Source organism: Panthera pardus, unplaced genomic scaffold (assembly GCF_024362965.1).
Source record: "Panthera pardus isolate Hobbes unplaced genomic scaffold, ASM2436296v1 HiC_scaffold_12, whole genome shotgun sequence".
In the NCBI taxonomy this organism is placed as follows: Eukaryota; Metazoa; Chordata; class Mammalia; order Carnivora; family Felidae; genus Panthera; species Panthera pardus.
The window spans coordinates 92,490,211-92,517,636 of record NW_026526677.1 but is presented as its reverse complement, the minus strand read 5'-3'; the positions used below and the strand labels follow the sequence as shown (position 1 = coordinate 92,517,636).

Here is a 27,426-nt window from a genome sequence, read left to right as displayed (position 1 = left end):
ACCATTAAGCTGCTCTCTGCCTTGTGACCCGTGCTCCTCAGTGTCAGTGACATCACTGTTCTCCGGGTGGAAGAGGGCTGGGGGCAGAGGCTCTGGTTTTGAAGACGGTCAGGAGCACAGACAGCGGGACCGCCTGGTTCGGACAGCACAGGGTCTCCCCTGACTCGCCGGGAAACAGGGCAACAGCCCCTCCTGAGCCCGTCCAGGTCCTGCATTCATGATGCCCTTTCTTTCCCTCAGCCTGATCTCCTCCTCTCCTACCTCTGATGGGACTTAAACCCTGGGCTTCCTTTTCTCCCCCACTTCTCCCATCTTTCTCTGTCTATTTCCTCCTTTCCTTCTTTCCTTAGTTCCTTCTGCCCTCCCTTCCTTCCTTTTTCATTGGGATATTATTAATGCATCATATGGTTCACTCTTTCACTGTGTACAGATCCGTGGGTTCCTGTGTGCTCTCTCAGCCGGGCAACCACGGCCACTACCTAACCCAGGACATTTTCATCACCGCAGACATCCTGTGTCCATTAGCTGTCACTGCCCTTAACCACCTACACCCAGGCCTTGGCCGCCACTAATCCACTTTCCTTTTCTATGGATCTGCCTCCTCTGGACATTTCAGTAAATGACATCAGGCAATGTTGTCGCCTTGAATCTGGCTTCTTTCACTTAGCAAGCTCTTTCCAAGGTTCGTTCGTGTGGTCGCGTGTATCAGGACCTCTTTTCCCTGCACTGCCGATTAGTATCCACTGTAGGGATATGCACACTCTGCTTAGTCATGCCTCAGTTGACAGCCATCTTGTTTTTTCCTACTCTTTGGCTTTTATGCATTGTGCTGCCATCAACACCTGTGTGCGGGAGTTTGCACAGGCTTGTTTTCAGCTCTCTCAGGTATGTGCCTGGGACCCGAATTGCGCGGTCACGTGGTACTTCATTGTTGAACTTGTGGCCGCACCATTTTATGTTCCCACCAACCATGAACGAGGGTTCCAATTTCTCTGTCTTCTCACCAACATATGTAATTGCCCATCTGTTTATTTTAGTCCCTGTGGCTCGTGTAAACTTGCTATCTCGTTGTGTTATTGACTCGAATCCCCGATGACTAACGTTGCTCAGCATCTTTTATTTGGACTTTTATGCATTTATGTGTCTTTTTTGGAGAAGCGCCCGTTCAAAAGTGTTTTGCCTGATTTTGAAGTGGATTTTTTTTATTGTTCAGAAGTAAGTATTCTTTACATGTTTATTATAGTAAGTAATGAAAATATTTTATGGTATATATATGTATATGTATACACACTCTGGATGCTACGTTCTTCTCAGGTGTATAATTGGCAAACATTTTCTCTCATCTTTGGCTTACACCTTCTTGAGAGTGTCCTTGAAAGCAAACAGTCTTTAATTTTGATGAAGTCCAATTTACCTATTTTTTTCTTCATGCTGTTGCTGTCAAGCTGCTGGGTGGGGTTTGTACAGGTGGGGAGGGGGCTCACCGGGAGCCCAGGGATGGTTCTTTCTGTCGCTACAACAACCCTAACCAAGTGCTATTGAGCCCTCAGCCTCTCAAGTCTGGGTAGATCTTTTGGGGGCAGATTCTTATCCTCGAGGGACATGCTAATTCATCTAGACACATAAAGAGAACAAAAGCTTTGGAGACCTGGACAGCGTGGCATAGGTGCTGGTTGTGCTCATAGGCAGGACAGGGGTCTGGCAGGGCTGAAGGTGGTCAGGGAGCGTGTCTGCTGAGCCCTGAATTCTCAAAGCACAGGATGAGTGAGGGTACTAATATTTATTACTAACTACTCACACACACCAACTGCTGGGCACTGTGGCAGGCTCTTCACATGCTTGATCATGGCCAATCCCCCCACCTCTGAGGCAAAAAAGAATTGATGGCCAGAGAAGGTTAAATATCCTTCCTGAGATCCAAGATGTGGCAATGTGGTACTGAGCCTGAGTTCAAGAACTTTCTAGTATGTCACAGTGTCCTTAATATCTCTAGAGCCTGGGAAAAGTAGCAAAAAGCCAGCACAGTGGGGTGGTGGTGGTGCAGAATTAGTCTTCCCTCTTTGGTTACCTTATGTTGAGGTGTTCCTTCTCTGCACTACACTTTGGCTGTTCCTCCATGTTGGAAAGTCAAAGGCCAGGGTGTTGCATGTAGGTCTGAGGCAAATCCTTCCATCAATGTTTCTACTTTCCGCCTAACACATGGCTTATCTGCTTCTAGTGCCTCCTTTTCTTGTTCCTCTTCTGTCAATTTCCTCTGAGTTAGTACCAGGTAAGGCACAGGAAGGGAAAGAAGAATGGTTGGGACTGAAAACTTTGTCTGCCATTGTGGCACCCACACCAATGACTAGAGACAGCTGAGGACCATCAGAGGCTTAATCCATAACCTCTGCCACACCGTCTACTACATTGTGGGGAATAAGGGTAGGAATTCCCTGAGCCTTGCACCAGGGTGGGTTAACAAGGCATAAAGAATTAGAAAGCCATAGGATGAACACACCCAGGTTTGGGTAAACAAGATTAGGTAAATAAGATTAGGTAAACAGGGCAAAGGCCTCCAGTATAGGACAAAAGTATAGGACAACAGCAGAAAGCTGCTTCACAGGAAGGAAGCACCAAATTGGGTCCAAATTAGGTAAACAGGTATAAATAGGGCTATAGACTGCTGAGGGGGCTGGGGAGGAGTGATGTTGCCCAGAGGGTAGCTAATTAGCAAAAGAAAGATGCCTTGTTGACCCTGAGGTAGAATGCTCAGTCTTACTTGTCCCCTAGGCCAGTTTAGGTAAACAGAGGTGGGGACTGTTTGCTGTAAACAACCTTCTACCCAGCACCAGAATCTTGTTTTGTATTGACCCAAATCCCTAACACCTCATATCTCCAAAACCCCCTTTTCCCCATGCCCATGAATTAATGTTCACGGTTTCATTGTCTCTCTGTGCATGCCCATCACCCATCACGTTTGTAAGCCTTCTGATCCTAATAAAAACAGAGCAAGGACCCTTACTCGGGGCTCTTACCTCCTCCGGACATTAATCTCTCTTGCATTTTTTTGTTATTTAAAAAATGTTCTTAAATTAATTAATTAATTTTTAAAGATTCAAGTATAATTAACATACAGTGTTAAATTAGTTTCAGGTGTACAATATAACGATTCAACAATTTTATATACTACTCGCTGCCCATCACTGTAGTTTTTCTTTTTCTCTTCAAGATTTTTATTTTTAAGTAATCTGTATACCCAACATAGGGCTTGAACTTACAACCCTGAGACCAAGAGTTGCATACTCTACCAACTGAGCCAGCTAGGTGCCCCTGTAGGTTTTCTTTCTTTTCTTTCTTTTTTTAAAAAATTAATTAATTTTTAAATTTACATCCAAGTTAGCATATAGTGCAACAATGATTTCAGGAGTAGGTTCCTTAATACCCCTTACCCATTTAGACCATTCCCCTTCCCAGAACCCCTCCAGTAACTCTCAGTTTGTTCTCCATATTTAAGAGTCTCTTATGATTTGTCCCCTCCTTGTTTTTATACTATTCTTGCTTCCCTTCCCATATGTTCATCTGTTTTGTATCTTAAAGTCCTCATGAGTGAAGTCATATGATATTTGTTTTTCTCTGACTAATTTCGCTTAGCATATACCCTCTAGTTCCATCCACGTAGTTGCAAATGGCAAGATTTCATTCTTTTTGATTGCCGTCCTCTCTCGATTTTTAATCCGGCGTCCTGCTCTTTTGCTGGACAAGAGAGAACTCCAGACCCAGAGTTCATGACACTACACATTGTCTTCCATACTCGTTTCTCTTTTTGGGAGAAATCCAACTCAGCTCAGCCCTTCAATCAATTGCTTTGTATCCATTCCAGATTCTTCCTTTCCTAAAAATCACACTGAAAACCCTGGTATTTAGGACGGAGAGAAACATCAGCAGGTAAAATGTGCTTAGTATGAGGAGGAAGAGGAAGTAGGGGGTTTAGAAGCAGCCTGAGAGTCAGTGACAGAAACGGGTTTCTGTTATTTGATGGCTCAAGCCAAGCACACAGGAGGATCCTCATCTGTTCATTGGCCCACGTCTAACCTCTCCCTCCACTGAGGTCTAGTGAGAACGTGTGGAGCAAGCACCTTTCCTAGTGGTGGTCGATGAGGGGAAGGCTCCCTGAATTTAACCAGTGGAGCGCTGCACAAAATAGATCTAGATATTAGGGGGGCACCTGGATGGCTCAGTCAGTTAAGTGTCTGACTCTTGATTTTGGCTCAGGTCATGATCTCATACTTAATGAGATTGAGCCCCGTGTCAGGCTCTGTGCTTGGGATCCTCTCTCTCTCCCTCTCTCTCTCTCTCTCTCTCAAAATAAATAAATAAACTTAAAAAAAAGAAAAAAAGAATAGCATCCCGAGATGCTAAAAATAAAAAAAGATCCAGATATTAGGGCGAGGCTTGATCTTCTTACTCAATTTTTGAAAACGTTGGATGGAGGTTGATGGCAAACCCATGTACAGCCCCAGGTATTGAAGACTAATGTGATCCGCAGAAATGACAAGGTAGATTTTGAATGAGTGGGTAAGACAAAGTGATATACCTAGGGAGATGAGTAGCTAGCTGGCTCTATCTTTCGGTTCTAAATGCTAATCTGGTATTGATCGGGCCCATGCTCTGGAGATATTGGTCTGGTGTGAAGCTGAATCCTGGCTAACGTGAAGAGGAGGATACAGACAAAAGGGTGTCTATCTCCCCCTCTCACATTTTACTCTTAGCACCAAGGAGAAATCAGGCCATGCCTTTAACACTTTGCTTAGATATCTGCTCAGCTAAAATCCAGGGCCATCGCCCAAAACACTAAAACACAAGTCAGTCAAATTCTTTGCCATTTTATAGTAAGGATTACCTTTCCTCCAGTTTCCAATAACACGTTCCTCGTTTCCATCTGAGGCTTCCTCGGAATCACCTTCAACATCCATATTTCTACCAATGGTCTTTTCAAGACAATCTAAACTTCTTCTTTTTTAAAAAATGTTTATTTTTGAAGGAGAGAGAGAGACAGAGAGTGAGCAAGGGAGGAGCAGAGAGAGAGGGAGACACAGAACCCAAAGCAGGCTCCAGGCTCTGAGTTGTCAGTACAGAGCCCGACGTGGGGCTCGAACTCACAAACCGTGAGATCGTGACCTGAGCTGAAGTCAGACGCTCAACCGACTGCGCCACCCAGGCGCCCCGACAATCTAAACTTCTAACATGCACCTCAGAACTCCTCCAGCCACCACCCATTGCTTGGTTCAAAAGCTGATTCCACACTTTGAGATATTTGTCACAATAGCACTGGACCCTCAGTTACCAAAATCTGTATTGGTCTGCTGGAACCAAATGCCACAAACTGGGTGGCCTAAGCCACAGGAATTTTTTTTCACAGATCTGGAGACTAGAAGTCCCAAATCAAGATGGCGGTGAGTCTGGTGTCTTCTGAGGCCTCTCTCCGTGACTTGTGGATGGTTGTCCTTTCGCTGTGTCCTCACACGGTCTTTACTCTGTATGGGCACTCCCGGAGTCTCCTTGTGTCCAAATTTCCTCTCTTTATAAGGACACCCGTCAGTGTGGATTAGGTCTTACTTCTAACTTAATCACCTCTTTCACGGCTGTATCACCAAATACATGCTGAGGTATTAGGAATTAGGGTTTCAATGTATGAACTTTGTCGGGGGGGGGGGCACCATTCAGTCTATAGCCATACCATTTGTATAAAAAAGTGGAATATGTAAGCCTATCTGTTAGTAAATACACAGAATACTTTTTGAAGGATACACAAAAAACTTGAAATATTGATGCCCCCAAAATCTATCTATGTTGTTGCAAATGGCAGGGTTACTCTCTTTCTCTTGGCTGTATACTATTCCCTTGTGCTTTCCATTTTTAATCTGTTGAATGATTCTTGTTTCCATATCTTGGCTATTGTGAATAGTGCTGCAATGAACACAGGAGTACAGATATCTCTTTGTGCTCCTATTTTCATTTCCTTTGGTATATATCCAGAGGTGGGATTGCTGGATCATATGGTAGTTCTATTTTTAATTGTTTGAAGGACCTCCATACTGCTTTCCATATTGGCAGAAATAATTTTGCTTTTTATTTTATTTTTTATTTTTTTTTATTTTAGAGAGGAAGAGAGAGAGAACGTGAGCAGGAGAGGGAGCAAAGGGAGAGAGAGAGAATCCCAAGCAGACTCCACACTCATCACAGACCTTGACGCGAGGCTCAATCTCACGACCCTGTGATCAGGACCTGAGCCAAAGTCAAGTGTCAGTCACCCAACCAACTGAGCCACCCAGGCGTCCCTTATTCTTTTTTTCTTTGTTTGCCTCTAATTGGGTTATTTCAAAATTCTTACTCTTTAACTTCTTCTGTTTTCTGTTTGCTCCACTCACTGCAAGTGCTCTCTGTGACCTGTCTTATTTTATTCATGTATTCTTTGGCTCCAGGATGTTTGATTTTTTTTTTTAATGATTTCTATCTCTTTGGTAAAAAAAAATCTCATTTTGATCATGTATTTTTTGACATTTCACTGAATTGTCTTTCTGAGTTTCAAACTTGTTGGGTTTCTTCAAAACAACAATTTTGAACTATTAGATCACAAAATTTCATGCATTTGAGCTCTGTTACTGGAGAATTATTATTTAATTTTGTGATGGCACATTTCCTTGATTTTTCCTGTTCCTGGTAGCTCTGTATTGTTACTTTCATATTTGAAGCAGCAGACATCGCCTTAAATCTTTGTTAGTGACCTTCAGATGCTGTGTCCTGCATGATGCTGTTATTATATGGATTTTTCTGTCTTTGTTTTGGTACTTGTCCACCCTTCTTGCTCGCTCTTGTGCAGAATTCCTAAGCTTTTGTGTCTTCTCTGGTTCTTACAACTCGTCAGGTTGGCTGCTGGAAACTTCTCTTTTGGGTTCCACAAGGTGGCGCTATAGCTCCTGTTTGCGGTTTCTTCTTTACCCTTCGACCAAAGCCCATTTTCTAAGCGGTCTCCCCATCTCCTGGAGTGCACAGGAGTGGGTACCAGGCACTGGCAGCAGAGTGGAGGGAGGTGTGGGTTTAGCACCGGGGGAATTGGCGGGGCCCTTGGACTGAATAAAGAGATCTCCAGGTATAGTAGGCACAGAAGCTTGTGGACGGTGAGCAGACTTCCTACTGAGTGCAATCCCTTTGTTTTTTGAAATTCCTGACTCCTTCCCAGTATCCTCCCACCCCCCAGTCATGGAGGTCCCACCTCAGTGTTCTGGGTGCTGGTGAAGAGACACGGGTTTCTTCAGCTGGGTCCTGCACAACTGGGGTAGCCAGGCATTCACCCACTGGCCCCCTTATCCCCATGGGAAGGGATAGATCAGCCCCGTGCAGTGTCGCCTTGAGAGGGGAAGGGCGATATTGGGCAAGTTTCTCACTGTTGCCTCTGCTGCAACCAAACTCATATTTTAGTTAATTAGGTGTTTTGAATGTAGTGAGGTGCCAGAACCTCTCCCAAGGAGGGCTGAACCTCTGCGAATTCTCTCATGCTGATCTTCCCAGGTCAGCACTTTCCAGGTTTTCCCCCCTGACCATGGCAAAAGGAGTCCGTGCTGATTCGCTGGCTCTGGGGGTTCTGTAGCCTGTATTGAGGTCTGTCTGCTTATTACCAGATGCACAGGTGGATGAGACTCCTCCTGGGGCCCTTGACATATTGTAGTAGATCCCACAACGCCCACAAAGGTGCTTTTGCTTGAGAATAGATCTCTAATCACTGTTTAAAAAGTGGGATAAAAAGGAGGACGGTCTTACACACCCATGGTATTGACGTCTCCCTCTCAGCATGATTTTTAAATCATGTGCATGTATGATCTTTGTCATCTGTTTAAAACAGATAAATACAGAGGTGCCTGGGTGGTTCAGTGGGTTGAGCGTCTGACTTCAGCTCAGGTCATGATCTCATGCTTTGTGAGTTTGAGCCCCTCGTCGGGCTCTGTGCTGACAGCTGGGAGCCTGGAGTCTGATTCTGTGTCTCCCCCTCTCTCTGCCCCTCCCCCACTCACACTGTTTTTCTTTCTCTCTCAAAACTAAATAAACATTAAAAATTTAAAAAAAAACCCCAAAAAACTAGAAAAAATAAATAGGTAAAAAGAAAAAAAACATATGCAGAAGTCTATTATAACATATCTTTTATCAACAAAAATTTGGCAGGTGAGAATCCTACCACTGAACCACCCATGTGCCTTTTATCAACAAAAATTTGGAAACAATCTAAATGTCCGACAACAGGGGAGATGTTAAATCAATGTTGGTATGGCTGTTTAATGAGACATTAGGCAAATGTAAACTGATTATTATTCTGTTAAAAACCCCTGTAAAACTTACATAGAAACCAGTATTTAAAAAAAAAAAAAAGATTATTTATTTTGAGATGGGGGGAGGGGCAGAGAAAGAGGGAGAGAGAGAATCCCAAGCAAGCTCCTCATTGCTGTCAGCACAGAGCCAGATGTGGGGCTTGATCTCATGAACTCTGAGATCATGACCTGAACCTAAAGCAAGAGTTGCACATTGGGGGCGCCTAAGTGACTCAGTGGGTTATGCCTCTGACTTCAGCTTGGGTCATGATCTTACAGCTCGTGAGTTCAAGCCCCACACTGGGCTCTGTGCTGACAGCATGGAGCCTGGAGCCTGCTTCAGATTCTGTGTCTCCCTCTCTCTCTCTGCCCCTCTCCTGCTCACACTCTGTCTCTCTATCTCTCAAAAAATAAATAATAAATAAAAACTTAAAAAAAAAAAAAAGAGTCGTACGTTTAGCCAACTCAACCACCCAGGAATCCCAGAAATCAGTCTTTTGTATTTGTATTTAATGGGGACAAATTCGGCATTCGTCTGGTTCAAACAGAGGAAATCAGGAGAAGCAGAATTCAGAGGGGTAAAAAACTGAAAAGGTAAAGAGAAATATGGAAGTAGAAAGGTGAAGAACAGAAATGGAAATGGAAAAAGAGGCAGTGAAAAGACAAACATGAGGTTGTAGGGGACACAGGGAACAGAGGAAGTGTATGTAGTGGCTCTAGTGACATAGAGACCTGGGTCTATCTCTGGCTCCAGTGCCTGTTTGGCAAATTATTTATTACCTCTGACCTTCACTTATCTCCTCTGTGAACTTCCTGTGACTATGGCTAGTCTTCACTGATTCCACAAATACTGAGTACTGCATCCCAGGTGCTATTTTCGGTGCCAGGGATTCAGAAATGAAAAAGAAATGACCTCTCAAAAAGCTCAAGCAGAAAACAGGCACCAAAACAAAACAAAAACCTTGCCTTCGTGGAAGGTATATCATAATCAGAAGAGAGAGACGGTAAATAAGTTAATAATAAAAGGCAATTTTGGAAAAAATATCTGGGGGAAAGGATAAAGAGTTCTGGGGGAAGGAATGGGTGTTGCAATTTTTAAGTTAAACATCCCCAAGAAAATAATGTGGTTTTTTTATTGTTTATTTGCTTTTGAGAGAGAGAGAGAGAGAGAGAGAGAGACAGAATGAACAGAGGAGGGACAGAGACAGAGACAGAGACAGAATCTGAAGCAGTCTCCAGGCTCTGTTAGCACAGAGCCCGAGGTGAGGCTCAGGAACTGTAAGATCATGATCTGAGCTGTAGTCGGAAGCTTAACTGACTGAGACACTCAGGTGCCCTGTGAATAAAGATTTAAAGATTTAAAGATCTAAGGGAGCTCTGGGGGCAGGGCAATTACTTGTAATGCATGTGAAATGATTAACACATTACCGGACTTGTAAAAATAATAAATGGGAGCATGAAAAAGTGGTGAATGGACTGAAATAAAAGAAAATTGCTCATCAGTACCTCTCAGCTATTCAATAGACACTGGGTTTGACGGTTACGGACAATTTGATTAGAGGATGGGCAGAGAGATCACATTGGATTAGCAAGTGAGATAGTTTTCTAGGCATGTGGAAAGACAAATTAGAGAGTGTTAAATAGAGCTATTCGCCCAAATGAATTAATTTTTCGTACGTTTCCAGCACGTTTTTATCTGAAGGAGTTGTGAACACGGGATCTTGTAACTAAGAGATAGGAGCTGTTTGCATAGCTGGGTCGGTGAGAAGAGCAGAAAGAAAAAACACAGAATAAAGCACACCGACTCACCCTAACTGTGGGAAATCATGCTTATCTCCTTGGTGGTGTAGTGACATTTCGAGCCCTCGTGCCATTCAAAGGGCTTGTGAAGGGCCTGGAGTCACCTGACCTGGGCTTTCTTTGGGATTACCAAGGGACGTAGGAAATAGCCAACAAATCAATTCGATTGCTGGCTTTTAACTGTCCACCCTCCCTCCGAAAATTAAATATAACAAAAATCACAGAAGAGTCCACTATAGTTACTAGCATGCACGTTTCATTTCTTCTTTAAGAGAAGCATGAAGATATCCAAACCTGGTTCCAGATTCATCCCTTGACTTTGCCAGGATGTTATTTCCTTCGTCACTGATGCTGTCTCATAGAGGTCTGAATCTTATTTTAGTGTTTCATTTTAGGTTAATACTTGCAAAGGAGAGGAATGGTTTGGATGATGAGCTGTAAAGATCAGCTTTTCATTCAATAGACATTTCCAAAGGGTAAGAATCCCTTCCAAAAGGACAATCTGTAAGAGGTGTCCACGCTGTGTCTGGGGCTGAATGAAGACCTCACAATTTCCCTCCATACCTTCCTGGATATTTACTGCCAGGTATCCTGTGAGTGCTGGACACTCTGAGAGCCAGAAGACACATTCCTTACTTTCAGTTAGGAAGTCTGACGCAACCCATTTCATTACACTGTAGCTTTTGTCCGGAGAAAGGTAAGCATGGGATGCTATCTATGGGAGCACAGATCAGGAGCACCCAGGCTAGTCTACGGGTTCTAGGTTTGTAAGAGACAATCACTGAGTGAATTGTCTGAAGATTATTTAGAGCCAGCTGAAGGAAAGAGTGGAGGGCAAACATTCTAGAAAAAAAAAAAAAAGATACTGAAAGGCCAAAGACCAGGAGGTGGGCAAGGTGGGCAATCACAAGCTGTTCAGAATTACTTGAGGATAAGGGGTGCCTGGGTGGCTCAGTAGGTTAAGCGTCTGACTTTGGCTCAGGTCGTGATCTCACGGGTTTGTGAATTCGAGCCCCACGTCGGGCTCTGTGCAGACAGCTCAGAGTCTGGAGCCTGTTTGGATTCTGTGTCTCCTTCTCTCTCTGTCCCTCCCCTGCTCCTGTTCCGTCTCTCTCAAAAAATGAATAAACATGAAAAAAAAGAAAAAAAAAGAAATACTTGAGGATAAGGTAAAGAGCAAGAAAGGGTGGGAGACGAGTCCGGAGTGGAAGTAGGTGCAAGGCCATCAGTTACTTTGTGTGCCAAGCTATTAGAACTGTTTTAGTAGATATGGAAAAATGATAGCAGATTCACAAAATGTTTAGCAGGTAAAGTCTTGCTGATAGATTGGATGGGGGTGGTGGGAGTGGACAGACCAAACTCTTAGATTTCTGGTTTGGATGTAACTGGAGACATTTAGACTGGGAATTTAGAGGGGGGGCGGCGGTGGGGGGGAGATGTCGTTTGCATGGGAGGACGATGAGTTCCCTACAGGGCTTGATGAATATGATGTGCCAGAGGAAAACCCAGGCAGTAATGGCACCAAGAAGCTGAATAGAGAGATCTGAGGATCCACAGAGATGTCAGGACCATGGATAAAAGACTCAGGACCATCAACCTGTACAGTAGATGGTTAAATGCATCCCAACAGCATCTGATGGCTATTACTATGAGAAGTAATGAGATTAATTTTTTTGTGAGTTCTCTGAGAAAAGCTGTGGAAGAAATACACTGAGAAAAAAATGCCAGAATATGTCAGAGTTAATGGGACATGTGAAGAAGACTGAGACAGAGTGAGAGATAATGGTCAGGAAGCGGGGAGAAGCCTCAGGAAGGGGTAGTCTTACAGATTCCAACGGACAAGAACTCCAAGGAGCAGAGAAGGTGAAAAAAACCCTTCGAATGGATGTGAGATAGGGACAGACAAGAATAAGTTGAATCTGGTGATTGGAGATCACTGGTGACCATGGTAGGCGCTGGAATCCAGTGGATTAAGGAGTAAAAAGTTTGAGTAGGGCCAACTCCTTCAGAAAGCTTGTGGAAGGACTGACAGAATGGATAGTCCTTAGAAGGGATATAGGATTGGGGTTCATTGTGTTACAGGATGAGAAAGATTTTAGCTTGTGGATGAACAAAGAAAGACTCTTTCAAGCAAAATAGAACTAGGGAACTCTTGATCTTTTTATTTCTTTCATCGTATCCCTTTGGTTTTGGGTTTTGTTTTCTTTGCTTTTTTTTATTTGCATCTTTTTCTTGTTGATTTTTTCACTTTTTTTTTTCTTTCTTCCTTTTCTTTTTTCTCTTTCTCTCTCTGGATCCCACCGTTTTTCTTTTTCCCTTAGCTGGCCATGATGTGCAAATGAAGACTATTATTAATACTTGTTTTAACTTATGAAATATATTTTACCTTCCCTATGTAGAGTACAAAAACTATGGAAGTTTTTTATTTCCTTAATTATAAAAACCCTAATGAGCTGTCAATTGAGATTTTTGTATGTGATTTTTTAAAAAGACTTTATTTCTTTAGAGCAGTTTCAGGTTTGCAACAAAATTGGCAGGGAGACACAAGAGAGCTCACTTTTCTCCCTGCCACCCCTTCCACCCCAGCCTCCCCTGTTATCAGCATCTCCCACTAAAGTGGTGCATTTGTTATAATTGATGAACCTACGTTGACACATCATTAACACCCAAAGTCTATAGCTTATGTTCACTCTTGGGATTGTACATTCTATGGGTTTGGACAAATGTATAATGACATCTATCCATCATTATGATATCATCAGAATATCTTCACTGCCCTAAAAAGCCTCTGTGCTTTGCCTATTCAGCACCCTCCCCTTTTCCCCCAAACCATGGATCTTTGTATTGCCTCCGTGGTTTTGCCTTTTCCAGAATGTCATGTAGTTGGAATCACACAGTATGTAGTCCTTTCAGGCTGGCTTCTTTCGCTTAATACTATGCACATAACTTTTGTCCACATCTTTTCATGGCTTGATAACTCATTTCTTTTCATCACTGAATATGTATGTGATTTTTAAGTTGCTTAAAAAGTAGTATTTGTAGAAAAAAGTGGATAACGACCTCTGTTTTGTCCCTCAGAATGTTAAGCTCGAGTGCCCATCTTTCTTCAAAATAGGACCTAGAAATGTAAGAAGGGATGAGGGAGAGGTTAGGATGCTGTGGAGGTAGGTGTGGTAGCTTAGACTGAGTCTTTGTATTTAACACGACTCTAAGAATCTAATCATCACAAACACAAAGGGCAGCTGCAAGCGGGCCCACTTTTCCAAGTGTGAATCAGCCTGAATCAAGTTGGAGCTGGCCCTACACAAGACAGCCAAGGAAGGGGCCAGGTATGATGGAGACGGGACCCACAGGGGGCCTTCACATTTTGTTGTGAAATGGATTTTCTTGGCACAAAGAGAAAAATAAAAACCACCCATAATTACATCACCCAGAGATACTCATTATTAACATTTTGGTGTAAAAGCCTTCACATCTTTTTTCAAATATGGTATCTGTGTATTTTATATACAAATGTACCCCCTAAAGAGAGGGATATCCAGCAGCATGTGATTTTTGAATGGTGACTCTCTCGTAGGTGGCCAAGGACCATATGACTTCACATGTACGACTTTAGGCCTTGACTCTATTGTGAACGTCTGGGGGGACTGAGGCAACCAAACCACCCTTGCTCCCTAAACTTCAGCAATCCCTCCATTATGGGATGAATTGTGTTTCCTCAAAAGTCATGTGTTGAAGCCCTAACCCCCAATGTGACTGTATTTTGGAGATAGAGCCTTTAGGGAGGTAAATTAGGTTAAATGAGGTGATAAGGTTAGGACTCTAATCTGATAGGACTGGTGTCCTTTAAAAGGAAGAAACACCAGATCTCTCTCTTTCTCTCTCTCTCTCTCTCTCTCGTGCACATAGAGAAAAGCCCATGTGAGGACAGAGCAGGAACTCTGTCATCTACAAGCCAGGAGAAGAGGCTGTCACCAGAAACCAGCCCTGCTGACACTTTGATCTTGGACTTCCAGCCTCCAGAACTGTGAGAAACAAATGTCTGTGATTTAACACACCCAGTCTGTGATATTTTGCTGTGGTGGCCCTAGCAGACCAGTAGACCCTCCAAAATCCCTTCAGATAACTTCCCTGGTGGAGGTGGCTGGGGCTGGAGAGGAACCCACACTCCTGCTTCCAGCACTGAGCACTTCCTCAGCACACAAAGCACAGCTACTACCAGTCCCAGCAGCTTGTCTGTGGCCTTGGGACCTGAATTTATCCAAGTAGACAACCTGCAGGCTCTCTGGTGTCTCCTCTTCTAAGGGTGCTAAACCCATCATGAAGGCTCTAGTCTCTTGACTTCATCTAAACCTAATTACCTCCCAAAGGCCCATCTCCAAATAACTTCAGTTGCAGAGAGTTTCAAAGTGTGAAGGGACATGGGCAGCAGGATTCGATCTGTACCAGACAGTGACCCCAGGGGAGGGAGATCTGAGGAAAGGTCCACGGAAAGCTGGTGGGGAGGACGTCTCTTGGAACGCTTCTTTTTCCCAAGATAGGGCAGGAGAGGCTGCTCTTGTCAGCTGGAACACCAAATCAGAGAGTCAAAGGCTGATTTTTCAGGGTCTTGTGTGCTTCTCTCCGAGGAAGCATTTCTGACCCATCTGCTCCTAGTTATCCAACCCCTTGCCCTCCCCAACCACCGGCACATCCAACCATACCTGGCACACGGCACAAAGGGTCTTGACTATGGCAGAGCAAGAGTAGGGAACAGACCAGCACTCCCCAAGTTGCCAGGCTGAGGAAGTCATGGTGGCATGACTGTGTGATGCACAGCATGATGGCTGTGTGAGGAGGGAGGTTGGAGAGAAAAGTTTGGGAGCTCTACTGGGGATGGTGGATGAGGGTGGCCCCACCCTGCCTGAGCTCCTTCACTAGAGTGCATTTGGTTGGCTGATGCAGATCTGCTGTGACTGATACTAGATACTATAGGGGGTGCCATTTCTACTGGCATAATGTGGGAACTGATGAGGACCCCCTGGCCTGGGCCCCCTATTTATCCCTCTATTTGCAGTCTCCATCTCCGCCTTGCCCTTTGGCCTGGGCTGGAAAAATGGCTTCTCTGAGTGGGACGTCTGGGACAGGAAAGAGTATGAGATGGGGAGCAGGACACTGGGACCAGGCTTGCCCTTAGGCTGAGGCCTAGCAAGGCTGCATGTGTGAGGGGGAAAAGAGTGGCTGTGGGGGTGGGTGTTTGCTTGTCTTGGGAAGTGTAGGGCTGTCTAGAGAATAAAAGGACACAGGAAGAAGGTTGGGGGAGGGTCACATTCAGTCTTCACCTCTTTCCCAGGCCCAGTTTTATCTGGACCTTGTATGGCAGGAACACAAAGTTAACAATGATAAGACAATAAGACTACAGGTAACGCATAATAATACTTAAAAGACATCATTGTATTTAATCCTGGCAAAATCCTTGCAGATAATTCAATTATTGTCCCCATTTGCCATGTGGGACAACAGATACTTTCAGAGAGATTAAGTAACTTGGCCAGGGTTTCAGACCAGTAAGAGCTGGAGTCAGGATCTGGACCCAGGCCCAGTGATAACAGAGCTTGTGCCCTTAGCTACCCGCTCCACTCTGGTCTAGCCTGAACTCACCGGCAGGGGTCTGATAGGGATTGGGGAGAGTTGGAAACCTGGGGAATTCTGTATGAGGAGAGGCTGAAAGTCCCCAGTCAGGGAACTTGGAGGGGCGGTGGGGGAGGTTGGGCCTGATGACCTCTAAGGTCCTTGCCAGCTCTCAGACGCTTGGGTCCATCATAACCTTCTCTGCACATTGCAACCAGAAATCTAGTCTAGCTCATGACTTCCCCAGCCTTCTCTTTTCTTAAGTAGTCTAGAAAATTCACAGCTTGGCATTGAAGACCAGCATCATCTGGTCCTACTAGACCATCTAAATGTTTCTTCTACCATCATCTGAGGCAGAGACATGGACGCTGGGGTTCAGGACACTTGATTGTGGGCAAGAGTGGAGGAAGTGAGACCACTTAGGAGTCTGGAGTGGAGGTGGTGACCATCTGTCTAGGGAGAGTGACTGTGGGCTCAGATATGAAAGACTGAGTTTGGACTGAGGGGAATATATGAGGAAAACACATATAAGACTGCGATAGATGGGGTGTTAGGGAGGAAAAATAGAGGACCTACCTTTTTATGCCTGGAATAAAGTTAAATAGAAAAAAACTGAACTAATAAAAATCTTAGGACTGAGGTGGGAGAAAATGTCAGACCCTTTTCTAAGTATGTTACATGAAACTCTCACAGCAATTTCATTGCACTCTCTTGGCAAATGAGATTCCTGATATCTCTAAGGAAGGCTAAATACCTTTTAAGAGAAGGTGGCAGAAAGGAAATGGGAATTCAGGAGGTGAAGTTTTCATGGGGGGAGATGATGATGAATCAATATTTGGAAATGATTGGCGAAGGAGAAATCCTGTAAACATGTGAACTTCTCTCTAAGGCCTGTGACTCTTTATGTTCCTCTCCCCAGAAGGCTGATGTGACATCACGGCAGCCAAGAGGCGAGTGGGTTCCAAGAAGGAGGCAGTGGTCAATAAGGGCAGATGCCACTGAGGGGTCCAGACATGTGGACAGAGAGGTCACCATTGGATTTGGCCACATGGCATCATTGGTGAGCTTGGCTAGAGCAGTTTCAGTGGAGTAGAGGGTGGCCACTGATAGGGGTAGGCTGAGCATAGAGGAGAATGACAGGTTGGTGAGGGCCGGTAGAGAGAATGAAGAAACTTTTCATTAGGTTTTGCTGTGAAGGTGAAGACAGCATTGGGGTAGCAATAGCAGAGTAAGGATTAACAATGATTTCCTCTACTTTTATCGTAACTGCCACCTACACCTCCCTCAACATACCATTGCAACGTACTGCTATTGGAAGGCAGCTGGCTGAAAAACTCTACCAAGAGATGGGAAGAGACATAAAAGGAAGCAGGAGGAGCCCGAGTGCTCCTGTTTGGCCAAGGCTCAAGGAGCCCCTGAGAGGTAGAAACCTAGCAAGTCCCGCATCAGCAGACTGGCCCAAGGCCAATTGGGTAGATGAATGGTTGTGGTGGAAGAGGGGAGTCAGACCCAGAAGAACTGGATGTTTCAGCCCTGATTAGACAAGGGACCCCAGTCTTTGTGCTCCTGGGCACTGGGGTGGGTCCCTCACTGGACAGTGTGTCCAACATGTCTGGTCAAACAGCCTGGCTCCCTTGAGTCTGATCCTGGCAACATCAAGGGAACTGGCAGAGACAGTGAGGGCACTCTTGCCCAGTGGGCCAAAGGTCCTGGTTTGGGGCACAGGATTCCCAGGCTTTGGGGTAGGGAAACACCTGTAGGTCTTTGTCTAAAAGGAAACTTCTGAGAGTAATTCTGGCTGGAACTCTTGGCCTCCTTTCCCTGCGGGGTGACTTCATGAACACACAGTATCGGACTGTCCAATATTCTGTAGTCATGCAATGTCTGTGCCACTAAGGGAATGGGGTTTCTATACCGCTGCTGTGCAAACAGTCTTTTCTGGGATTGGTACACAGATACAGCGGTGTGATTTGGGACAATTTCATTGCCGGAGATGGGAGATTTGGGATCATGAATAGCTACATGCAGACCAAGGACACTTGGTCACTCTATTATAGTCTTTTTTTGGTTGTACTTTAATTTTATTTTTTTTAAATGTATTTTATGAAAAGACACTGAAAATGTGGCACATGGCCGTCAAGAGGCAACCCTTCCTTGGATGGTCAGTGTAATCCTTCCTGGACTGCCATCCCTGGCTTGGTTCAGATCACCAGATGCCAAGACTCCCCACCTACCAGCACTCACCACGTAGGAAGCAGAGCAGAGCCACACTCCGCACCAACAGCTTTTCCATCATTCTTGAAAGGAAGTCCCCTGAGCAGGCTTGCGCCCCAAGGACCAGCTTTCCTGGGGCTAGACTTATACCAGTCCTTGGTGGGGGCAGGGGCCAACTGTGGGCAGTGGCATTAGCATTTCTACATCAGTATCTTTTGAGAAGTTCATTGCTCCTCACCCTCGACCCCCTCCTCCAGGGCTCTGTTGTATTTCCTTATTGCAAGATGGCCTGGAAGTAAAGCCCTGGATGGCGAAAGTGTTTTTTGTTTCTTTGGAAGGTAAAGGAGCCTGGGGAGAATGGTCTCTGAATAGGTCATGAGAGAAAAGGTGTTTGTTGAGAATGCGGTTACAACATGGCGCTTAACCATATCCTGATGATGTCTGCTGGGAAGCGGACACACTCAGAGCCCCGAGTTCCCTGTGATCTCTCCTGTCTCACTGCATCCCACCATGGGCTGAGGCAGGTCCGTGGGGTGCTGGTGCCCAGGACACTCTGCAGTGTGACCAGGGCAGAGGAAGCGAGGGTCCTAGGGGGTAGGGCGCTGTTGGGGTGCAGGTGGTGATGACTCACCTTGGGAAGGTAGTTGGAGGTTCGGGTCTGAAGACCGGGTATGAACTAAAGGGAATCGTGAAGAAAACACACACAGGGGTCTTTGCTCTGCTTGCGTCCAATGTTTCTGAATTGCAGTTACCATTCTCTAGTTAAATAACACCAGTCCCTAGATGACATAGTTCGAATTCCGTTACCACGGTGTGTGAACTATGAGTAACTGCATAGCGTATGAACTTGCTGCTAGCTCTTCGATCCACCGATCACTGTGTGAGTAATGGATACTTTATCATCTGCCTGCTTGCCCCTGACACATCAGAAAGAAACTTAATAATGATGTCAGCTGAGAAACTGACACAAAGCCTCGAAGTCTGATTTCCCCAGTGCTTTCTGGCCCGGATGTATATCCGTCCCCACCACCTACCCCATTCCTCCATGCCCCGAGCCCACACAGCACTGGAAATAGCCTGGCTTCTCAGCAGTGACGGCTGAAGAATGGCTGGAGTGCATTCGTGGCCAGTGTTGGTGGGGGAGAAGGAAGCGGTGGCCGTGGTGGATGATGCTAGGGGGTCGGTGGGGCAAGCCAGACAGGAGAGGTTTAGGGGCTGGGTCCGGGCAGTTTATACATATGAGTTTCATAATCAATGTTCCAGAACAGGCAGCTCTTTCACTAGACCATACTTTGTGCGTAATGGATGAAACCGTACAAAACCCACGAGACACGTTGTAGGAAGATGCATGTTCACCATGGTGATTTGGGAATTGATGAAGGGCCAGTGGTGGGGGCACCTTGTTCATTGCCTTATAAAGTAACATTCCTTTTCTTGCTGCTACAGTTTGTCATTGGTCTGGACGGTGGCAGCAGGTTCCCAGGGTGGAACAGGAACGAGAGGGGAGGTACGTGGTGGGAGATGGTGGTTCAGGGACTCGGCAAGACCGCCAGAGTCTCTGTGTGCTGTTGGGGGAAGGGGCGCACAGGTGTGTATGGAGGGATGTGTTTGTCAGTGTGTGTGTGCGGGGGGTGAAGTTCTCTGCTTGCACAGGCAGAGAGAGCTGTCACTAACTATAAACTTGTGATATTTCCTAGTCTCAATTTTTTAATTAAAATTTTCTTACACGGTCTCTGTAGTTAATAACTGCACAGAAAGTAAATATGAAGAATGAAACCTGTAACCTAATGACATATTTCCTGTTTCCTGATGGGGAAATTGAGGGATTATAGGTTAATAACTTGCCACGGTTTCACAGCCACTATGTGTCAGAATGAGGCTTCAAACCCAGATCTGTCAGATTTCTGAGTCTGTGCTATGGCCAGGGTACTCCATACTTGGGTGTCGGCCCTACACACATGACTGGAAGGTCTGATGGGGACTGGCGTGGGCCTGGAAGTGTGTTGGTTCCAGACACCCACTGTCTGGATGCTACAAAGGAGGAAGAGTCTGCACCAGGAGACAGATTTTGCCTGAGGACCTGTAAGTAGGCTGGTGGCATGATTTATTCTCTAGACTGGGGCGTTTTGTGAGTAAAAGAAATAATTTAATAAGTAAGCTTGGACTGAAGTCATGAATTAGGACTATTAGCTCTTTCCCAACTTTAAGAGTATGGAGGGAGGCCCTTATGGGCTCAGGATAAATTTAATATGTGACATCTATCAAGCTGTCAATCTCTAATGGACCTCCTAAGCCTCCTCTCCTGAAAAGCCAGAAAATATCCATAACATATCATTCAGAGACGTGCATGTGCTATCCAGCATAATTCCACCATGTAAAATGCTGATTATCTTCCTGTGCACCTGATGTCGAATCGTTACTGGATGGTGTTTAGGAAGCTTTATTGGGAGAGGAGATGAAGGAGGTCCAGCCAGGAATCTAGGGCAGTATATTGTGCTGTGAGGTGATCGTGGCCTTTGCTGGAGCAGACTGAACTTGGGATTCCTGGGTGGTATCAGATATACAAGTGGGGCTTTTCAGTCATTTACCATCCCTACTTTATTTCACTGTAATTACATAGCCGTCAGGGACATTTTCCAGGGGGGCCACATCCCATAAATCTTTAAAAGAAGGTTTGTTTATTGCCCACCAGCTACATAGAACAGGTGCATCTCACAACAAGAAGTCCGTAGTGAAGGGTCCCCCACTGTCCTCTCCTTAGGGAGCACCATCAGGATGTTCGAGGAGCATATGTTTCCACAGGGAGATTTGACCAGATCATTATTTCCTTTTCTCACTCTCTTTGCCTCGATTCCCCTGGTGAGAACATGTCCCTTTCCAATATCACATTAGGCATCATTAATACATTCTTCAAGTTTGTGCAGAACAGCATATCTTCTGTAAAATAATACTATGGAAGAACAAAGTTGCTCTTTGGCAGCTCTGATAAATGGTTTATAATTTGTTTTCCCTGTTTTCTTTTAAAATTATTTTAAAAATTGAGGTGTAATTGACATCCATTATTATATTATATATTTTTTTTAAGTGCCTGACTTAAGCTTTAATTGCCAAAGCGTCCATTTCTAGGAGGCATCCCCTTCAACGAAGGCCATCTGGAATAAACACATAGCCAGCCTCACACTAGGTAAAGAGCCAGGCCTCCTGCCTCAACTGAGACTCCTTTGTGTCAGAGATCTTGGTTGATTTTGATAAGTGACTATTTGTGCCACTTGGTTTTTTTCTCTCCCTGCATTTCAATCTCCTATTTTTATGTTTAAAATGGTTTAAATTTTTTTAATGTTTCTTTATTTTAGAGAGAGAGAGAGAGAGAGAGAGAGCAAGCAGGGGAGGGGCAGAGAGCGAGAGGGAGACACAGAATCCGAAGCAGGCTCCAGGCTCTGAGCTGTCAACACAGAGCCTGATGTGGGGCTTGAGCTCACAGACCATGAGATCATGACCTGAGCGGAAGTCAGATGCTTAACCGACTGAGCCACCCAGGTGCCCTTTCTGCTTTTATGTTTTAAATTACCAATAAAAATTGAGCCTATCCGCGCTGACAGCACGAAGCCTGCTTAGGATTCTCTCTCCTTCTCTCTCTCCCCTTCCCTGCATGCCCTCTCTAAACTAACTAAATAACTAACTAAAAAAAAAACAAACAAAAAACTGAGCCCACAAAACTCTAAGCCCCATGCTCAACCTCAAAAGCAAACCCATGTTTGTGCTCACCTTCCCTACTCCCAATCTCACTGTGTGGCCCCAGGTACGCTGTGTAGTTTCCAGGTCTTGTAAGTAGTAAACCTTTATTTTTTCAAAGTTCCCTGATGGTTGTTGCTGAAGGGCATTTTGCAGTTATAAGGGCCGTGCTAACTACAACATTGGTTGATAGGCTGAGTTTGGCCCGAAACAGGTGTACATCATAATGATTTGATATTTGTATTTACTGTGAAATGGCCGCCATAATAAATCTAGTCAACATGTATTGCCTTACACAGTTACAAAAAGTTTTCTCTTTGTGTGATGAGAATTTTTCTTTAATATATGAAGTTTATTGTCAAATTGGTTTCCATACAACAGCCAGTGCTCATCTCAAAAGGTGCCCTCCTCAATGGGTGGCACCCATTGGTGCCTCAATGGGTGCCCCATCACCCACCCTCCCCACCCTCCCACCCCCCATCAACCCTCAGTTTGTTCTCAGTTTTTAAGAGTCTGTTATGCTTTGGCTCTGTGTGATGAGAAGTTTTAAGATCTACTTTCCTAGCAACTTTCAAATACACAAATGTATTATTAACTGTAGTCATGCTGTATGTTACACCCCCATGACTTATTTATTGTATCACTGGAAGTTTGTACCTGTTTCCCCTTTTTCTACTCCTTCTTCATTGCCGTTTTGCATGAGCAATGTTTGCTATGATGGCTATCCCTATAGCTGTGAACACTGGTTCAATTTTGAGAGGGCCCCAGTCCTAACGATGAGCGCAGACATAGGGAGGGGAAGGGAAGCAGAAGGTATGGCCCATACCCATGATGGACACATCCTGAGCCCTGGAGCAGGGTGTCAGCCAGGTTGGGGACTGGCTTGGGCCATGGCACTGGTGGGGAGGTGGTCACAGGGGACATGGGACTAGAGGAAAGGAGCCTTTTAGCAAAGCCCTGACCACATCAGAAGCCCCTGTCTTGGACCGGGCATGGTGGGATGTCCAGAGAGTGAAGGGTCAGAGACTGTTGAGTGGCCAGCAGGTCTGGCCAAGGGATGTCCCCCACTCAGTAGGAGACAGTCCCAAGGAAACAGGAGGGGCACGTGGGCCATCCTTTGCCCCTTGGAAGTATCCAATGGGGCTAGAGTGTGGGAACGTTTTCCGGGCATGGGCGGTGGAGGAACGCCCGCTGGTAGGGGTGAAAAAGGAAGCTTCTGCCCACAGCCTGGGAGCAGCTCAGCCCAGATTCTCCACCCTTCTCTCAGCACACGCTAGAGCAGCCTGTCCCAGCCCTTCCTGGGCACATTGCTCCCCTGCTCCGGTCACTCTGTGCATCTTCCTACCATCCCAGACTAGATGGGCAAGTTCGTGCTCCTGCTCCTGCTGCTGGTGGTCTCCCCTTTCGTGTTCTTCCAGGGAGTGGGTGAGGCCCTGGGCTGGCTGGGCAGGGGGTGAGGATGTGCAGGTAGGCTGGGGAGCCGTGCCGGCATGGTGATCTGACCTGGTTGGGAGGGAATGAGGCTAAGGGTCAGGTTCTGGGATAATCTGCCCATGAAGGGTTCAAGGTCTCTGCGTGCTGTCGCTACTCTGACTCCTCCCAGGGAAACAGCTCGGGTCCCTTCCCAAGGTCTCAGAGTGGGGCAGTCACTCCCTTGGGGCTGACTGGGGCCGAGGGCTCTTGTCACTTTCTGGCTTTGGGTCTGGCTGGGATGGAAGAGCCAATGGTAGCTCAAGACTTTCTATAAAGACACAGCCTAGGGGCAGTGATGTAGCCAGTGGGGTCATTAGATGGCTTATGAAGAGCCAATATTTTCATAGTACTCTTTTCACTTAGATAGGTATGTACTTCGGATGATTTTTGGTGCTCAGCTAGGAAATCTTGGGAGACCAAAATCTGCCTCCTCATCTTCAAGCCACTGTAATCCTTATGCCCATCCATTTCCCCTGAGATCCCGGCCAAGGGTGGCTGAATGCATGTGTTCTGCTTTGTTCTGCATCATGGCTCCACAGCTAAGGGGAGACCCTTTACATAGTAACCTCTTTTAGATTTTTATGAGCATATGAGTACAGAGCTGGTACCGGAGCAGGGTTGGGGGGTGCTCAGCCAGGCTTCTAGGGAACAACAATTCAAGAAAGATATAATCTCTTACTGTTGTTTGCTGCCAGGTTGGAAATTTCACTTGCCTGCTTTAGAACCCATGCCTTTCGTCCTTATGTCTCACTTCCTAGGGCCTCCTGTATCACCTGGCAGGTAACATCTTATATTTTTGTTCAAGGTTATTTTTTCTAAACTGCTTTAGTGTTAAATAATCCACCTGTCACACAATTCACTGCTAGAGTATACATAAAGCTGTTTAGCCTTACTAGCTTTTCCAGATCACTATGCCAAAGACCCCATTTCCTTCACTATCCAACGGCAGCAACCGAGCGGGAATATCTTCCGCCCCAAATTGCGTGTGGAAGTATTTGGTGTCATGCTGTGTCCCTGAGCTCCTGGGTGTCGGTCCACTCAGCCCCGGGCTCGTGTCTGTGTCTCCACAGCTCCAGCCACAGTATGCATGGTCTGCAGTGTTTTTAAGAAGGGCAGATGTAAGGCAGGCAAAGGCAACTGCATGGCGGAGCAAGGCCCAGGATGCAGGACCAGGGACATATTCTATTTCAATATCAGAGGTAATGGTATTTAGCCAGGAAGGTGAAGCGGGTATCCGGGGGCCGGGCTTGCCTGGCTGGGGAAAGTCCACTTACTCTGAGCCCCAGCTGTCGCTCTCTGACCCTAAGTATGAACGTCCTCCTCTTCCAGATGGATGGGGCTACAATCACACTCAACTGGACTGCTCCGATGACTGTAAGTCCTGGAAGCTGATTCGCGGGAACCTGAAGGTTTCGAGCTTTTGCTGTGAAGATCAAGATTTCTGCAATAAATATAAAGGGCGGTCGCAGAAGTGGAAGCCTCGCTAACTGTTCTGCCTTTGTCAGTATAGGTGTCCGCTCCCCCTTCCCATCCTTGGCCTCTCTGGTCCTCTCTCCCTCCACACGTGCTCCTGAGGAGCGCAAAGCATCCTCCTGTCTCCGCCCGGTTTCTCTGTTCACTCCTCTCCTGCCCACCGGCGCCTGCCCCCCAACACCAGGCAGGGTGGGTTCACCCTTGCGCCATTTCACCTGTAAGTCACCCGCTCTCCTCACCTCGCATCTCCTCCTCCCGCACAATCACTGTGCTTCTCTGTCTGACCCGCTGCCTGGTTTCTAATCCCACAACTCAAGAGCGACTGCCAGGTGCCCAGACAGGCGATGGGCTCCATTTTGCACATCAGGAGTTGGAAGGGTCCGTGGAAAGCTCAGGAAAACGTGTCCAACTGGCAGGTTGACAGAGAAGCCTCAAAGTGCACAAAGGTGCCAAGGCCCGAGGCAGATGGGATCAGCAGCTTTAGGTGTTATGCACATTCTCTGAACCTACTGATGGCTCAAGTTCGGAGACTCCCAGAGGTTGTCCAGGCAGGCGAGTGGGGGTGGGGCTGGGTGAATCACAGCCATGGGAGACCATGGGAGAGAAAGTGGGGGAAGGCCACAGAGGCAGGTGGGGAACCTCTCTGTTTTCTGTGACAACTTGCAGGTCACTGGCAGAGCAGGTTGAATGGAGAAGTGGCACAGAGGCCACATTGCGGAGGGTTGAGGAATGAAGGGACCATGACAGGAGGACATAGGGAGTATCAGCCACTCTTCCAAGGAGCTTGGGAGCAACTGAGAGAGTGGAATAGTACTTTTTTTTAATTAAAAAAAAAGTTTTTTAAAGGTTATTTATTTTGAGAGAGAGAGAGAGAGCAGGGGAAGGGCAGGGAGAGAGAGAGAATCCCAGGCAGGCCCCACACTGCCAACACGGAGCCCGAGATGGGGGCTTGAACCTAGGAACCTTGGAGATCATGACCTGAGCCGAAATCAAGAGTCAGATGTTTGCCCACTGAGCCACACAGGTGCCCTGGAATCATATCTTTTATAAAACAGTGAATCTCGTATGTTTTTAGACAACGAAAGATTTCTATCTTCTCTAGTGTAAAATGCCTCTGCTGCTATTATTATAGGAATATTTGTCACCATCTCATTAGCTTTTCAGAGTATATTTTAAAACTTCTATCACCACTTTTATATGTATTTTTCCCACTCTTTTGACCTCTCTTTTTCCCTTTATATTACACTTCCTCTGTCTTTATCTCCTGCCTTCATCCTCTTTCCCTTACCAACCATGATGCAAAAATGGAGAATATTATCTTGTTAAAGTCTGTGTTTAACATAAGCTTACAATTTTCATTCATAAATTAAAACAAAGAGGAACGTTTTGTTTCTCTTGTAGACACTAATCAAAACAAATTCATTTTGTGTGATTTTTACTTAGCTGAGATTTTTTTGCACTCAGAAGAATATCGTTTCAATATGTACTTTTATTTTCAGAATGTCGAATGTAAGTATTTTTAATGGATTTTTTCCCCCTCAGATTGAGGTGAGATAGGAGTTAGAAGGTATGGCTAGTTGGATTAGCCATTGTGGGACACATCCTTATCCCTAAACTCGAAATCATCAGGAACAACCCCATGAGCATCCACAGTAATAAAACCCAACTCAAGTATTCCAATCTACATTATGCTTATCTAGTTGGGTCCAAGTGTACTAATGAGAGCCATGGATGGGTCAGGGTGAGAGAGGCTGGACCAGTGAGAGGCCTTTTCTTTTCTTTTCTTTTCTTTTTTGTAAACTGCCTTAATAGCCATACTCTAATGAACCATGTAAATCCCAACTATTGTATAAAATCTGAAAAATACAGATACGTTAACAGAAAAGTCAAAAAAGAAAGATGTAATGGGCTATGCTTAGTGACTCACTTTCAAAGAATACCATGTGGAAAGGGGAAAAATCCAACTTACAGTGGCATGGCCTGGCACGTGGTCAAGGTTAACGTCCACGGCGATACATCCAAGGCTAACATACACGTTTGATATTATGGGACGAGAATGGCACTTCAGCTCTGTGGTTCTCCTGCCCCATTATCACACATAACCCTAGTCTAACCACGAGACAAACATCAGACAAGCCCAAACTGAGGGGCATTCTGCAAGATATCTGCACAGTCATCTTCAAAGTTATCGACATCCCCCAAACCAGGGAAATTCTGTGATACTGTCCAGAGGAGATAAAGAGCCATGATGAATGAAAGAAATGAGGTATCCTGGGCGAGAAATAAGATGTTCAGCGAGAAGCTAAGGGAATCTGAATACAATATGGAATTTAGTTAATAGTAATGAATCAATATTTTGTCATTAGTTGCGACAGAAGTACCCAGGTGATGTAGACTGGTAATAGTAAGGGGAAACTGGCTGAAAAACTGAGTATTATCTTTCTAACTTTTCTCTAAGTCTAAAATTATTCTAAAATGTAAAAAAAATATTGAAAGAAACCAGCCAAACCAATACTTAGAGATTCCTTATTTTAGGCAGATCGTACAGAATTTCTCATGACACCGATGCGTGCATCCGTGGCAATATATACAAGTATATACACGGAAGTTTTTAGCACACGTTTTATAAGAATAGGATCGTACGTAGAATGTGGGTATTGAAAGTCAACTGTTCTTTGGTGGCCACACAGGAGGCCTCAGACTCCTGATTTGTCTTAGGCCAGCTTAGATCTCGCTCCAGCTTATCTTCTCAGACTCCCTCCCAACTCAGCCCCTTTGGGAGAGG

At 45.4% G+C, this 27,426-nt stretch overlaps 1 long non-coding RNA gene across 1 annotated transcript; it reads left to right on the top strand.

Moving 5' to 3' along the window:
- Window positions 1-25,044, top strand: LOC109250333 (uncharacterized). Its single transcript, XR_008421259.1, has 4 exons — window positions 1-200; window positions 19,410-19,470; window positions 24,239-24,367; window positions 24,498-25,044. It is a non-coding gene; the product is annotated as an uncharacterized LOC109250333 (long non-coding RNA).
- Window positions 25,045-27,426: the final 2,382 nt, after the last annotated feature.